General features: G+C 42.8%; 1 protein-coding gene across 1 annotated transcript in view; it reads left to right on the top strand.

Annotated features, from left to right (window-relative positions):
- Positions 1 to 16,177, top strand: part of LOC126278770 (uncharacterized) — a 306,735-nt gene that overhangs the window by 238,076 nt on the left and 52,482 nt on the right. The gene's annotated exons all lie outside the window — the stretch shown is intronic.

Here is a 16,177-nt window from a genome sequence, read left to right as displayed (position 1 = left end):
TCGGGGAGAAAAATAACCGATGATGGTCGAAGTAGAGAGGATATAAAATGCAGCTTGCACAGGATAGAGTAGCATGGAGGGCTGCATCAAACCAGTTTCAGGACTGAAGACCACAAGAACAACAACAGCAATGTGTATCGAAAGAACATGTGACCTGGATGAGAAAAAATGTCATTGTGATCTCCCCATTGGAAAAAAAATCCCGTTTAATACATACCCGAATGGGATTTTCGGCAAGGACTGCCAAGGGGGTGGGGGGGGGGGGGGTTGACGATGAGGAAAAGGGTGCTTAACCAAAGTAGTAGGGAAGCTAGAAACCCTGTAAATGAAAATGGAAAGGCTCTGTTTATGTATAATAGGCATCGGCGAAGCGAGGTGGAAAGAAGCTGAAGAATTCCCGCCAGATGAACAACGGCTAATATCGACAGCAGCAGAAAATATTATAACGAGAGCAGGATTTTTTATGAATAGGAAGGTAGGGCAGAGAGTGAAGTAATGCGACCATTTCAGTGATAACACAAACCATATGAGGATACTGAATGGATTTTCCCCGATGATTTTAGAAGTTCCGAAGGAACGTTGTCTATCGCTTCGCAGCTAGGACCAGTACTTTTTGATTACTAGTCAAAGACACTAACTGCAGATGATGATAAACATATGTATCTGTTATCTACAAGATAAACATAATTGTAGTAGCAACTTAGGCAGAATGGCTGCAGTTAACAATATTTTCCTCTTTATTTGCTTTGTTCTCAATACAAAATACCCAGTAGATAGTTTACCCCATTCGGTGGACCTTGCAATTATGCAACATTTTCACAGACGACGACAATGACATCACTGAACTTATCATTGAAATTATTATCCCACTTCTGATGAGACGTCTTATTTCCCTCATATCTTTTTCCATATGTATAATGAACAGCGTCTCTACTGTGCTCCCTTTTTAATCCACACTCTTCCATTTTGATCTTCCACTTTTATTATTGCTTCTTGGTTTTTATCCAATTTGTATACTACCCGTGTTTCTCTGTAGCGTTATTCTTATTATTTCTGAAGATTTCAGCTCATTTGAAACTACATTACGTAGTCGAATTCTAAATCACAAAGTACTATAAAATTGTTCTGATTTTTTTAAAGTATTACTTGTGCAATGTCAGATCTTCCTCTCAGAGGTAACTATACATGTCCTAAAGCCAAACAGATTGCCTTCCGAGAGATTCTCAATTTTCCTGATCACCTTCCTATATATCAGGTGTGTGCAACTTTTTAGCTTACCAGGGCCACATTGGAGGAAGACGAGTATTTTTGGGTTGCACTTAATATACACAACACATTGAACGACTAGAGATAGGATGTTCATATTCACAGGACGTGTACATTAGTATGTTCTGCAGAAATGATTAGCATTTGCACAATGTTGGCCCGCGGATTCAAGGTCATCAACGACATCGCGGCGCAACACCACCTACTGGCAAACTGTGCCTGCGACTCTCATTGTCGCTATAAACCGAAGGTAATGGATCAGTGAGACTTGAGCAGACGTGCAGGATGTCACGCATACACATACGCGAACCGTACCATAAATCAGTGAGTTTTAAAGAGAGCGCATTATTATCATGAAAAATGTGAAGTATCCGTCCGCAAAACTGCTGCTCGTGTGGCACAAAATGTTTCGGTAGTGCAACGGATGTGTGCAAATTGGTCATAGAAAGCCGCTGAACACGACAAGATGGGCCAGGTCGCAGGCACCAGAGAGACCCCCCGAGAAGATCGACACCCCATCCGAATGGCATTGCAGGACAGATTTGCCAGTCCCGGTGGCCAAACGGTTCTAGGCGCTTCAGTCCGGAACCGCGTGACTGCTACGGTGGCAGGTTCGAATCCTGCCTCGGACATGGGTGTGTGTGATGTCCTTAGGTTAGTTAGGTTTAAGTAGTTCTACGTTCTAGGGGACTGATGACCTCAGATGTTAAGTCCCATAGTGTTCAGAGCCATTTGCTTGTTGACACAGCTGCGTAGCTGGTTCTCTGATTATTAAACAACACATGACTATGATCTGGGAAAATTTGTAAAATATTTAAATTCAAGTAAATGACTGGTAAAAAATTATGTTCTGAAAAACCTTATTATTGAAAACATTTCTGCAAACCATTACATAAAAAATTGAGCATTACAAGTCTGACTTAATTAGTGCTGACAAATCACAAAAGATTGAAACAAATTCGTATTAACACCTCAGACAACAAATTTAAGTACGCGCATGGCGATGGAGAATGATTAAGTTTACCTTACACTACATGGCAATGAACTGCGCTGCACCAGCGGCGACTGCTATTGCTCTTACATGGCTAACAACTGTACTGTGGCGGTGAGCTACTACGACTTCTCCGTAACAGCGAGCTATTGCGACACACCGCTATCTGCACGACGCAGCAGAAGAGAAAGAAGTACTTCAGCGACACCAACAAATAGTCAGAAGATTTTATCAAAAAGCGGCAACATCCACAAACCCCCTTATAAGGGACCTGGGGGCCCCACTTGAACAGCGAGGACCACAGGGACGTCCTATCGCACTCCTGGATAGGTAAATATAGACATCACAAAATAAGTATAACCAATTTCCCCATTGATGTTTAAAAACACGTCCCACAAACACCCATGCCAAACACTAAAATAAAGATGAACACAAACACCCACACCCATCAGATGAGGAAGGAAATGCACCCAGAGTAAAGCCTTCATTACTTAGCTTGAAGAAGAAGCCAGAAGACTGTAGACGGAGAGCAGACAGCGCGTGAGCAATACATCGAAATTACATTTGCTCCAGTAGGGTAGTGAACAGTAAACCTATTACATAATGAACCCCTTACGCTTTAAGCAGCGAAAGGTCTAGATTTCATTATAACTATATATATTACTCTCGTCATCAATTTAGATGCATGGGCTGACAAGACGACTTCCTTGGTTCAGTCCTACGCTCATAAAGTCGATTAGATGGCCAATTTGTGTGTGGTTTTGGGAGATTTTCTTTATTCATCTAGTGTACCCTAACATCCCAAGAAATTTAGCTTTCAAAATGTTCAACTTTATTTGTTCTGATGGTTCTGAGCACTATGGGACTTAACATCTGAGATAATCAGTCCCCTAGAACTTAGAACTACTTAAACCTAACCAACCTAAGGACATCACACACATCCATGCCCGAGGCAGGATTCGAACGTGCGACCGTAGCGGTCGCGCGGTTCCAGACTGTAGCGCCTGGAACAGCTCGGCCACACCGGCCGGCAACTTTATTTGTGGAAGGCCACATTGAAAAAATAGAAGGCATGAAAATAACGCAATAAATGTCTTAAGATGATTAAATGTGAAGTTTTGTAGACAATGAAGTGTTACAGATCGCATCAAAATTGAATAAACTTCACTTCTGTTTACTCCAGTTTGGGGAGTATTAAAGTAGCAGTTTTTGCTATTTATTTGTATTGATATCAACAGGATTTTCTCAGCCTCTATTATTTCTTTTTCAAACATTAGATTTGCAGTATCAACTTAATGTTATTGCCTGTGAATAAAATTATTTTCGTGAATATTGTACAGCTTTATTGCCTAACGCATTGGTTAAACTTAATTTAGTCACATGAAGATGTACTCGCAGATTACTGAATCAAGGGAGTTAATATTCACATAAATAATAGTAAAAGATGAAGTACGAAAGTAGTCAATGCTAAGGCAGAAGGTGTAAATGATTTGAGGTAATATATGTTTTTCTTAGTTTTTATTATATTTAGTTCTTAAGGCATCACACATGCTTAAACTCATGTAATTAATTGTACAAAAAATTAAAACTTTGGAATTTTGCCTCGTTTTGGATAAATTTCTGCGAACGACCACGTTCCCTATTTTTATCAAACGTGAACTTAAGTTCCGCCTGTAAAGACCTCGACGTTGGTAGAACGTTTTAATCTAGTATTCCTTCTTTGCCGCAGACACAGCTGTATATGTTCAAGATAGCTTTGATGAGCGTAAAGGCGAAGCAATATCTTCCTACAGGTCTGTATACTGGCCACATTTGAATATCATCGAACCACCGTCGTCTACTGGGAAACCACTAGAGAGTTCAGTAACCTCCTGCAATATTGCTGAAAGTATAGCTTCTTTTTGAAATCACTCTGAGCATCATTCAGGATTTATATGTTGCGATTTACAAGAGAATTCGGACTGTTTTGCATAGACGAGGAAGTCCTACAAAGAATTGCACTGACGCTTTTCCGTTCTTGTAACATTCGAACAAGTACCCTTACTTACACACCTAGAATTTTACTGTGCGTACCGCTCAACAGTGTGCACCGACTCTTCTATAAGTTAATATAAGACTACACCCTTTCATTCCAATCGCGTATGTGACTAGCGGCGTGCCTCTGCGCTACAACGAACTTCTGTAGTTTTACCGCCGATCACTTTGCATCAAGTCACTAAGAATCCAAAACATCTTCAGAAAAACCTAATGCATCATAGTCTACCCACTAACCATCAAATTCAGGTAAGCTGCTACGCCACTACTACTATATTCCAACTTACACACCCCTCCGAGCCTTATGTGCTCTGTACTGCTGGAATTCGTGGTCTGTGTGTAGTAATTGTAATTTAATTGGTCCCGGGTTCGAACCCAGCCACTGCTTAAACTTTGAATAAAAATCATCGGTAATGGCGGCCTAAGACTTCTAGCATAAGAAATAACCCTCGTTTTGCTAACAGCGTTGTCAGAAAAGGCGTAGAAGTGGACAGAGCTCTACGGTATTGACTTGTCTTGCAATCGGAGGGAGGGAGGATAAGCAGTGTTCAACAGCATCAGGGGATGCAGAGGGCATTGGAAGTCACTGTATTAAAGACACTAAAATTGTATCCACAGGACATGGGGGCTGTAGCTGAAAAGGTGTCTTGAAGATCTCTCCAATGGAAAAGATTCCGGATTGGTCCCCCATTCAGATCTCCGGGAGGGGAGATCCAACAAGAGGGAGCTGACCATAAGAGTAAGATGGAATAACCAACGATGGAATAACATTGTATGAGTCGGAGCATGTACAGTCATTAGTTTTAACGTAGCAGGAAAGCTTAAATACTCAATCTTGATATAATACGGACCAGTGAAGAGAAATGGAAATAAGAGAAGTATTTCTCGTCGGACACATATAGAGTAATATCAACTACAGCAGAAAATAGTGTGACACGAGTAAAAATTCCTTTTGAATATGAAAGTAGGGCAGAGACCGAGCTGCTGCGAACAGCCCAGTGACAGGGTTGTTCTCATAAGATTCAATAGCAAACCAACGTCAGCAACGATATTTCAGGTATACGTGACACACAAGCAGAATATGAAGAGATAGAGGAAGTATGTGAGGATATTGAACGGGTAACTCAGCAAGTAAACGGAGATGAAAATCTAATAGTCATGTGGAAATGGAATGCGGTTGTAGAGGAAGGAGTATAAGAAAGGATTACGGGAGAATATGGGCTTGGTAGTAGGAATGAGAGAGGGGAAAGACCAATTGAGCTCCGCAATAAATTTCAGGTGGTAATAGCGAATCCTCTGTTCAAGAATCACAAGAGGAGGAGGTTTACCTGGAAAAGACTCAGAGACACAGGAAGATTCCAGGTGGATTACGTCTTGGTTTGAGAGAGATTCCGAAATCAGATATTGGACTGTAAGGCATACCCAGTAGCAGATACACACTCAGATGGTAATTTAGTAATAACGAAGAGTAGACTGAAGTTCAAGGGTATTGACCGGGAGAATCCGAGACGAAGAAAGAAGGGATACTGAAGTACTCAGGAATGATGAGAAGTATTTGAAGTTCATTAAGGGTGAGGATACCGCGACAAGGAATATCATAAAAGATAGTTGAGTGGGAGAGGAGTGAACATCTGCATCAGAGATGTTGGGCAGTCACACGTAAGTACAAGAAAGGGAACTTCGAACAAACCATGGGTAACGGATGAAACACTTAAATTGAGGTTCAATGAAAGACAGGAATACAGCAGTATACAGGAACAAACCAAACGGGAAGTACAAGGCAGCCAAGGCAAAATGGCTGCAGGAAAAATAAAAGGAATCGAAAAAGTAATGGTCCTCAGAAAAACTGACTCAGCATATAGAAAGTCAAAACAACCCTAGGAGAAATTGAAAACAAAGGGCGATAGAATTAGGAGTGCGATTCGAATTCCACTAAATAAATGCAGAGGAAAGAGTGGATAGGTGCAGTGAGTACATTAAAAGTCTATGTCGAAGAAACTTGTCTGATAGCTTCATAGAAGAAGAAACTGTAGCCTATAAGGGAGACGCAGGGGACCTAGTATTAGAGTCAGAAAGTAAAAGATCGCTGAAAGACTTGAAATAAAATAAAACAGAAGGGATAGATAACATTTCTCAGGTTACCTTCCATTAGGAAAGTGGCTGCCCTCAGTGACTGTGGTATGATTACAAATTATAGGGTGCAGCAGCCAGTCGTCCTTTTTTTCAGGTTTTATTTCGAAACTCCACATTTCGGCTCATGCCTAGCCATTACCAATGTTGCCAAATAAAACATGCAAAAAAGGACGACTGATTGCTGCGCTCTATAATTTATAAAAGATAACATTCCGTTGGTATTTCTAAAATCGCTGGGGTAATGGCAACCAAATGAATATTCAAACTGGTGCGTAGAATCAATGAGACTGGAGACGTACCACCAAACTTCCGGAAATATGTCATCCATACAGTTCCGAAGATAACAAGGGCAGAGAAGTGCAGAAACTATCGCGCAATCAACTTAACATCTTATCCACAAAAACTGTTGGCAAGAATAATTCGCAGAAGAATTTAAACGAAAATTGTGGACCTGTTAAGTGACAATCGGTTTGGTTTTAGGAAATGCAAAGGCCCCAGAGAGGCTATTCTGGAAACAAAACCTATAAAAAGTACGCCCGAAGTATATTTGAAGATCAAGAACGAAGTGCTTGGTTTGGAAAAGTGTAAGATTCAGTCTTTCGCCCCATACTGTTCAGTCTGTTCATCGAAGAAACAACGACTGAAAATAAAGAAACGTTCAAGTGTGGGGTAAAATTGAACACGAAAAGATATCAATGACAAGATTGGGGTTGGGTTGTTTGGGGAAGGAGACCAGACAGCGAGGCCATTGGTCTCATTTGATTAGGCAAAGAAGGGGAAGGAAGTCGGCCGTGCCCTTTCAAAGGAACCATCCCGGCATTTGTCTGGCTTGATTTTAGGGAAATCATGGAAAACCTAAATCAGGATGGCCGGACGCGGGATTGAACCGTCGTCCTCCCGAATGCGAGTCCAGTGTCTAACCACGGCGCCACCGCGCTCGGTAATGACAAGATTCTCGGATGACATTGCTATCCTCGGTAAACATGAAGGAGTTTTGTATTCGGTCTGGAAGGCGGCGCGTGGGTCTGTTCCTGAAACTTGAAGGGTAGGCCGAATGTAGGGTGCTAGGAGGAGCAAGTGAGGTAGAACACTTGGTGCTGCAATTAAAAGTGGTTTTACTATGCACTTAACTTTGGCTGAGATGAGCACGTAGATGCGAAGCTGTACATCAAGTTACAAAGTTAGAAGTAGTGGCTCAGCCATTATGAAATAGAAACAAGGTTGCTTAGTCGTCTGATCGGCATCAAATAGGTAGAATCTGGAGCGGCGCTCGTAGAGCTGCATAGCGTCGGCTAGAGGGCGCTGTCGGTGCTGCAGTGCCAACCTAGTAGAGCGCACCTACGTTGTGGCATCGTAGCTATCGATACCACAAGTGGAATGAGCGGTCCAACGAGTACAGAATATGAACTGAGACTAATGACAAGTATCAGAAAGGAGAATAGCCAGAAACTTAACGTCAAAGCCGGTGGTCGCGATGGGGACAAAGTCATGGAATTCTGCTACGTTGGAAGCAAAATAAACCACGACGGATGAACCAAGGGGGATATAAAAAGCAGACTAACATAGGCAAAGAGGGCGTTCCTGACCAAGAGAAGTCTACTGGCATCAAACATAGGCCTTAATTTGCCGGAGAAATTTCTGGGAATGAACATTTGGAGCACAGCATTGTGTGGCAGTGAAACATTGTGTGAAAACCGGAGGAGAAGAGAATCGAAGCGTCTGAGATTGGTGCTACAGAAGAATGTTGAAAATCAGGTGGACTGAAAAGATAAGAATCGGCGAAGAAAGGAACACATTGAATACAGTGAGAAGAGGAAGGTACAGGATGACAAGACAACATGAAAAAACCTCGATGGTACTAGAGGAAACTGTAGAGCGTAAAAACTGTAGTGGAGTACAGAGATTGTAGTACATCCCACAAATAACTGAGGACGTAGGGAGCCAGTGCTACTTAGAAATGAATACGTTGGCGCAGGAGAGGAATTCTTCTCTGGCCACAAAAAAAAAGGTTTGGAGAAAAAAGCCGGAAATTCAGTAATCTCTAATGTCATGAAATTCCTCTCGACATATAACCTTCCTATCAGCCTACAACGCTCCACCCAAGCCTTATACTACATTATACTACATCGTCGCAGCCAACCAGTTCTCCATCATTCTGCCTCCCTTCTACTCAATAGCGTACCCTCTGCAGCTCTTCATGGTCCCCATTCCTACAAATCTCTTTTCGTCTCCATCTCTTCCGTGAGTTTCTTCATTAATCACCAGCAACACCATTATGACGTAAGAGCATCAATATCCTCAACCCTGTATATTTAAACTCTCATGTGAATCATTTATACATACTCAGAATTAGTCAAATTGTCACCTATGTATAGTTTTTAAAGCTAAATGATTTGTCGCATTTTTTATTATATATTTGTAAAACATGAAAAACAGTTTTGTCCGCCACCAGGCTGCGCTCTTGAGGACAGCTGAAATAACAATGAAGGGAAAAAAAGCTAGGTGACCGTTCCTGTGACCTTGAAGAATAGCGGTGCAGATGTATCTCCTGAAACACCCTGTAGCTAGTACCATTTATGTGGCGTCATTTTTATCATAAATAGTAAAAAGTATTGGGCAGCAGTGCGGAGACACTAAGAAAGCACCTGTGATTCAAAATAGACATGCAGCAGCCGTTGTCTCAGTATAACTTCCCGCTCTGCGCCGGTGTTTGTACCAATTGCCTGCGCCACCCTACCAGAAGATACGACCGAAAGCTCTCTCGTCACATTCAATGTCTCAGTCATTAGACGCATTTATTTATTTATTCATTCTTTACGCATGCCTACTCGTACGTTTACTCGATTCGCTCGAGTTCGATTGTCAATCGGTTTCCCATTACTTCTGACGCATGTTGCTCCTGTATGTAGACTTCATTGCACGACTTTTGTTGATAATATGCGCTCGGAGGCATGATTATAGGCAGCACAGACTTCCTTTTCTCCTTTTTTTGTGGTTTTTAATATTTTCTTGTTAACAACTTCTTAGTTTTCCTTACTTTTTAATTAGTTATTTATATACTAAAATAGCATTTTCTACAAAGTACATGATGGCATTAACTCGCCAAAGGCTAGATCCTATTGTTGATCACATATTTCTGATTACATAACTAAATATTTATAGAAGGCGATTTTTTGTACATTACCTGATATGGCTACCAGTTTAGGTGCTTCAGTACACCATCTTCAGGCCTTAATGTGAGGTCTTGCCCACTCGTCGCTAATCTTGTGCCTACGGGATGCAGCGTTCTCGGAATGGAAAAAAGGGGCCACATTGTGGGTCTCCACTTGTGTGATTGGTCTAATAGTGCAATATCCAGATTAGGCGGGCATTCAGATGTGACAGCCAGCAACATGCTGTGTCATCCTGCACCGGATGGACGTCGGAGTTGAGGAGGGCTTATACGATGTGCTTGGAGCACAATACGGTGAACTTCCCCTGTGGTGGTGAAACGTGTTCCACCACAACCCTGATGAAGAGTACACCACCACTGACATTCGCAGTAGGTCTCTGTCATACCAGAATTCCCCATGAATCTGGATACTGCACGATTTGATCAGCCAGACAAGTGAACACATACGGCTGCCTTTGCAATGGTACCGTGATGTGGAAGCATGTACTGGCGATGAATAGAGTTGTGATGAATTCCGATTCTGCACTATTCCGGATGACCAGTGTTGTTGTGCATGGTGTAACTTTAGAGGTAGGGCTTCTAGTGACAGTAGGAACTTTGACGACGTAACAGTACGTCACGGCTATCCAGCGTCCTCATGTGGTAAATCCCATGTGACAGTACCGTGGTGCCCCTTTTAACAAGAGAATGCTCGTTCGCACATGGCCCGTTTCTCTATGAATTATCTGCGTGATGTTGAGGTACTCCTGTGTCCAGCAAGAGCCCCAGGTTTGTCCTCGACAGAACAGTTCGGATCTCAACTCCATCCCAATTCAAGCATCCAGGGCATGAAGGACCAGTTACAATTTTGGGCCAGCTTGCGTTATGAAAGGATACAACACCTTTATGACAGACTTCCTAACAGAATCAGTGGATGCATCTGGCTAGAGGGACTGCAACGTCATAATGATAAGTGGGCTAAAACTGCCGAGTGATTTTGTAACCACCGAAACAACATCATGTACCCTTTCAGTCCGTGAAGTTTCTTTCATCTTCCTTTTCCTTCTCTGGGTGCTTCACTTTTTTTTGTGGGGCAGTGTATATTCATCTAGCAGTCCATTCAATTTTGTCTCATAAACCGGCATTTTCATCCCATTTATAAATATGGAATTGTCTCTATATATTAATCTTGTGTCCTGGTCTTTGGTGCACAGTTTTTTAGTTACGTACTACGCATCTGAACACCAAGTCATGATATTAGCGTAAGAGAATTGTAAACCTGGACCAACCGAGCAAAGATAAACCGTCCTCCAAATAGCCAACATGTGTTCCTTTATAAGTCTGATGTTTGACCTCAAGCTAAATTTATCTTCAGAAGCTATTTCACAGGTTTACTGCTAAGTTTAACAGTTTACAGCACATCAGTCTTGCTGCCATCACACTCTGCTTAATAGTTCTTCGGGATTTGTAGCTATGAACAAAATAGTGCAGTGAGGCTAATGCAGTAGTCACCCACTGTTGCTAAGCTACAGTACTTCCCGCCTCAACTTAACGAATTCGTAACTGAAACGTCACAATTGGCTCATATTTATGGACGCAAAACGTACGTATTGTTCCGTTATACACCTTTTTTTTACACGGGTGCTCCACAGCATTGCCAGATCTTTACAGTTCTCGTAGCCAATTGGTGAACAAAACAATATCCAAAACATCGACATATTTTTATCAATGGAAATATTGCTATTTTTAATGAGTTAACTTAGTTGTACTAATTCTAGACTAAATTGCCAACAACTTGTCAGCGACAATCTTGAAATAAGTTCAATGAACTGACTGGTTACCCGTAAGCGGTAAGACACTCTCTAGCACACTCACATTCTCACAGGCGAGATTGGACATTCTGAGGACTCCTCTTCTTCTATGAAGCATTTCTCAAGTCCAGCCGTCACCTGAACCCAGTCACATGACCGCATGAGCTATGAACCCAGTGAAGGTACAGTCATATTGTAAACGCAATAATGATAATCTGGAAGATAAACAGTTACTAAATTCAGATATCATTTAATTATAATGTTTATTAATTTCAGAATTTGTAACACTTATAACATGAAGTTTCTCATGAATCATTATACCAGCCTTACACAAAGTATAGTCTCATACATAACTTCGATTACCAAACCACTTTCGTATTTTTCAGTATTGCTATTTACGGAAGTTAAATTGATTTACTGAATTGTTCATCTATCTCTTTTGTACACACAAAATCATTAAAACACTTAGAGTTGAGATGAACTTCAATTTGTAATAATGCACGAAGAATTTCTGTTTTCAATCTACGTGGGTTGGAATTTTAATAGTGGCAACTATTTATTTACAGCTCGTACAAAATAGGTACGTGTTTCAAAGTTTTACTGACCTTCAAAGTAAAAATGGTTCAAATTGCTCTGAGCACTATGGGACTCAACATCTATGGTCATCAGTCCCCTAGAACTTGGAACTACTTAAGCCTAACTAACCTAAGGACAGCACACAACACCCAGTCATCAAGAGGCAGAGAAAATCCCTGACCCGCCGGGAATCGAACCCGGGAACCCGGGCGTGGGAAGCGAGAACGCTACCGCACGACCACGAGCTGCGGACTACCTTCAACGTAGTCACCAGTATTGTGTATAACCCGCTGCCAGCGATGTGGAAGTCGTAGGATACTCTTAGCAGTGCCAGTTGAGTTGACAGTTCGAGTGGCGCGGTCTATTGCCCGACGAATTTGTAGCAGTTCAGAAGCGAATGCCGTGAAGTGTTTCCTTCACTTTAGAAATAGAGTTGAACTCGCGAGGGTTTAAATCAAGAGAGAGCAGTAGGTGGTATAGCACTTAGCAGCCCCATCAGTCAAACAAATCAGTAACAGCTTGCACTGTACGTGTTTGAGTATTGTCCCGCAAAATGATGGTCAGGCTCTACAGGAAGTGTCACAACTTCTGTCTCTTTCCTGCTCATTTTTGGAACACGACCTACGACCAGCTTACAGACAGAAGTGATGATACTTCCTGCAGGACCTGACCATCGTTTTGCAGGACAATGCTCAAGCACGTACAGTGGAAGCTGTTACTGATTTGTTTGACTGATGGGGCTGCTAAGCGCTGTACCACCTGCTGCACGCCCCTGACTTAAGCCCTCGTGAGTTAAACTCGATTTTTAAAGTGAAGGAAACACTTAACGGCTTTCGCTTCAGAACTGCTACAAATTCGTCGGGCAATAGACCGCGCCACTCGAGCTGTCAACTCAACTGGCACTGCTAAGAGTATCCTACGACTTCCACATCGCTGGCAACGGGTTATACACAATAGTAGTGACTACTTTGAAGGTCAGTAAAACTTTGAAACACGTATCTATTTTGTACGAGCTGTAAATAAATAGTTGCTACCATTAAAGATCGAAGCTTCGTATTTCTGACTTTTTTTTTTGTTACCATCAGAATGCTGAACACCCTCTCCACTACAACATTAGACACAGTTAGTGACATCAGCAGTAATGCAAACGCTGGTAACTCTTAGAAAATTAAAGATCGTCTAGCATTTTTATGGTATAAAACTGTTGGCCAAAATGTTACGAAATTTTAAAAATGTCGCGCCCATAAAACTCTGCCTAGTTAACTTGATCTAAGAAGTTATATTCATTCTCCAAAATATACATATCATTTGTTATGTAGGTGTCTATGAACAACAAATCTTTGAAATTCACCTTTGATGCTTGTTAGAAGCGTATCTTACGACTGGAATACTGGTGTTTCTTAAAATGATTCAGGTTTCTGAGCAACCTTTTCAGGAGCTGGTAAATTAACATCCTAATATATTTCTTTGCTCTGATCTGCAACTGAAGCAACTTCGAGTTTAAGTTTTATCAATACATGATAACATTCTGACGCTAGGTCAATCACCTAGGTATGCCGTTCGTCATCAACATTATTGATTATATCTTGGAAACCATTTTGCACAAAGACAGGTTTGAAAACCATTCTAGATAGTAACATGATTAGCATTTTAACATAATCATTGACATGTTCAGTTTCGACAGTTGTGTGCTGAAAATTAGATTCATTTTATTCATTTAAAAAAGAATGGGGTTGAAAACAGTTAAATATAAATAGCTGACATCATCTTGCTACATCTCATTTCGTGTTCTTGCCACAAAGCATATTTCTTTATCTTTCACAGAATGGATATGGACGTTAAGTGCTTCATAGTGTTCTTGGTTCAAATGGCTCTGAGCACTATGGGACTTAACAGCTTAGGTCATCAGTCCCCTAAAACTTAGAACTACTTAAACCTAACTAACCTAAGGACATCACACAACACCCAGCCATCACGAGGCAGAGAAAGTCCCTGACCCCGCCGGGAATCGAACCCGGGAACCCGGGCGTGGGAAGCGAGAACGCTACCGCACGGCCACGAGACGCGGGCATAGTGTTCTAATATTATATTTTCTAAATTATACATATATAGCCGCCTTGTTGTGCTTAGCTACACAAAACTTCAAAACTTTTCTTGTTATTGGCTTGGTTTGGTACTTTGGGGAAGGAGACCAGGCAGCGTGGTTATCGGTCTCATCGGTTTAGGGAAGGATGGGGAAGGAAGTCGGCCGTGCCATTTCAGAGGAACCATCCCGGCATTTGCCTTGAGTGATTTAGGAAAATCACGGAAAACCTAAATCACGATGGCCGGACGCGGGATTGAACCGTCGTCCTCCCGGACTTTCTTGTTATTAATGATAATTTTAAATTAGTTTTGGTACTCTAGTTGTGTAGTGGGCTCGAATGAAACCAATTGTAAATTTGTTCCTGCAGATGAAATCTAGATTTGCAGGAAGCACTTGAGAAGTCTGCCGTGCAGCATTGTCAGCTTAAAGGTAAATTCACCGATTTAAATGGATTTTATCATTATCTTTTTTGAACTGAGTGAGAATTGAATTAAGTACCACACATAAATTACTGCCTGATGCGAGCCCTAAATTTTCCTACCCCTATTTTCGCAATTAAGCTAAAAATAATACACACCTTTGACATTACATAGCAATATCTGGTAAATGCTTATCAAAATACGTTGCAATTAATTTTTGGGTGTTTTCAGTGCTTTCCGTTATGCTGAACGAATAGTTTCCGAAGATTATTTGTATGACGTTTGTGTGATTTGTCCATAACAGTATAGAAAAACGCCATTTATTTAAGACAGTTTCAACGAATAAAATACACTCCTGGAAATTGAAATAAGAACACCGTGAATTCATTGTCCCAGCAAGGGGAAACTTTATTGACACAATCCTGGGGTCAGATACATCACATGATCACACTGACAGAACCACAGGCACATAGACATAGGCAACAGAGCATGCACAATGTCGGCACTAGTACAGTGTATATCCACCTTTCGCAGCAATGCAGGCTGCTATTCTCCCATGGAGACGATCGTAGAGATGCTGGATATAGTCCTGTGGAACGGCTTGCCATGCCATTTCCACCTGGCGCCTCAGTTGGACCAGCGTTCGTGCTGGACGTGCAGACCGCGTGAGACGACGCTTCATCCAATCCCAAACATGCTCAATGGGGGACAGATCCGGAGATCTTGCTGGACAGGGTAGTTGACTTACACCTTCTAGAGCACGTTGGGTGGCACGGGATACATGCGGACGTGCATTGTCCTGTTGACACAGCAAGTTCCCTTGCCGGTCTAGAAATGGTAGAACGATGGGTTTGATGACGGTTTGGATGTACCGTGCACTATTCAGTGTCCCCACGACGATCACCAGAGGTGTACGGCCAGTGTAGGAGATCGCTCCCCACACCATTATGCCGGGTGTTGGCCCTGTGTGCCTCGGTCGTATGCAGTCCTGATTGTGGCGCTCACCTGCACGGCGCCAAAACGCATACGTTCATCATTGGCACCAAGGCAGAAGCGACACTCATCGCTGAAGACGACACGTCTCCATTCGTCCCTCCATTCACGCCTGTCGCGACACCACTGGAGGCGGGCTGCACGATGTTGGGGCGTGAGCGGAAGACGGCCTAACGGTGTGCGGGACCGTAGCCCAGCTTCATGGAGACGGTTGCGAATGGTCCTCGCCGATACCCCAGGAGCAACAGTGTCCCTAATTTGCTGGGAAGTGGCGGTGCGGTCCCCTACGTACTGCGTAGGATCCTACGGTCTTGGCGAGCATCCGTGCGTCGCTGCGGTCCGGTCCCAGGTCTACGGGCACGTGCACCTTCCGCCGACCACTGGCGACAACATCGATATACTGTGGAGACCTCACGCCCCACGTGTTGAGCAACTCGGCGGTACGTCCACCCTGCCTCCCGCATGCCCACTATACGCCCTCGCTCAAAGTCCGTCAGCTGCACATACGGTTCACGTCCACGCTGTCGCGGCATGCTACCAGTGTTAAAGACTGCGATGGAGCTCCGTATGCCACGGCAAACTGGCTGACACTGACGGCGGCGGTGCACAAATGCTGCGCAGCTAGCGCCATTCGACGGCCAACACCGCGGTTCCTGGTGTGTCCGCTGTGCCGTGCGTGTGATCATTGCTTGTACAGCCCTCTCGCAGTGTCCGGAG

Source organism: Schistocerca gregaria, chromosome 6, assembly GCF_023897955.1.
Source record: "Schistocerca gregaria isolate iqSchGreg1 chromosome 6, iqSchGreg1.2, whole genome shotgun sequence".
Taxonomy (NCBI): domain Eukaryota; kingdom Metazoa; phylum Arthropoda; class Insecta; order Orthoptera; family Acrididae; genus Schistocerca; species Schistocerca gregaria.
This window is presented reverse-complemented; position numbering and strand designations above follow the sequence as displayed.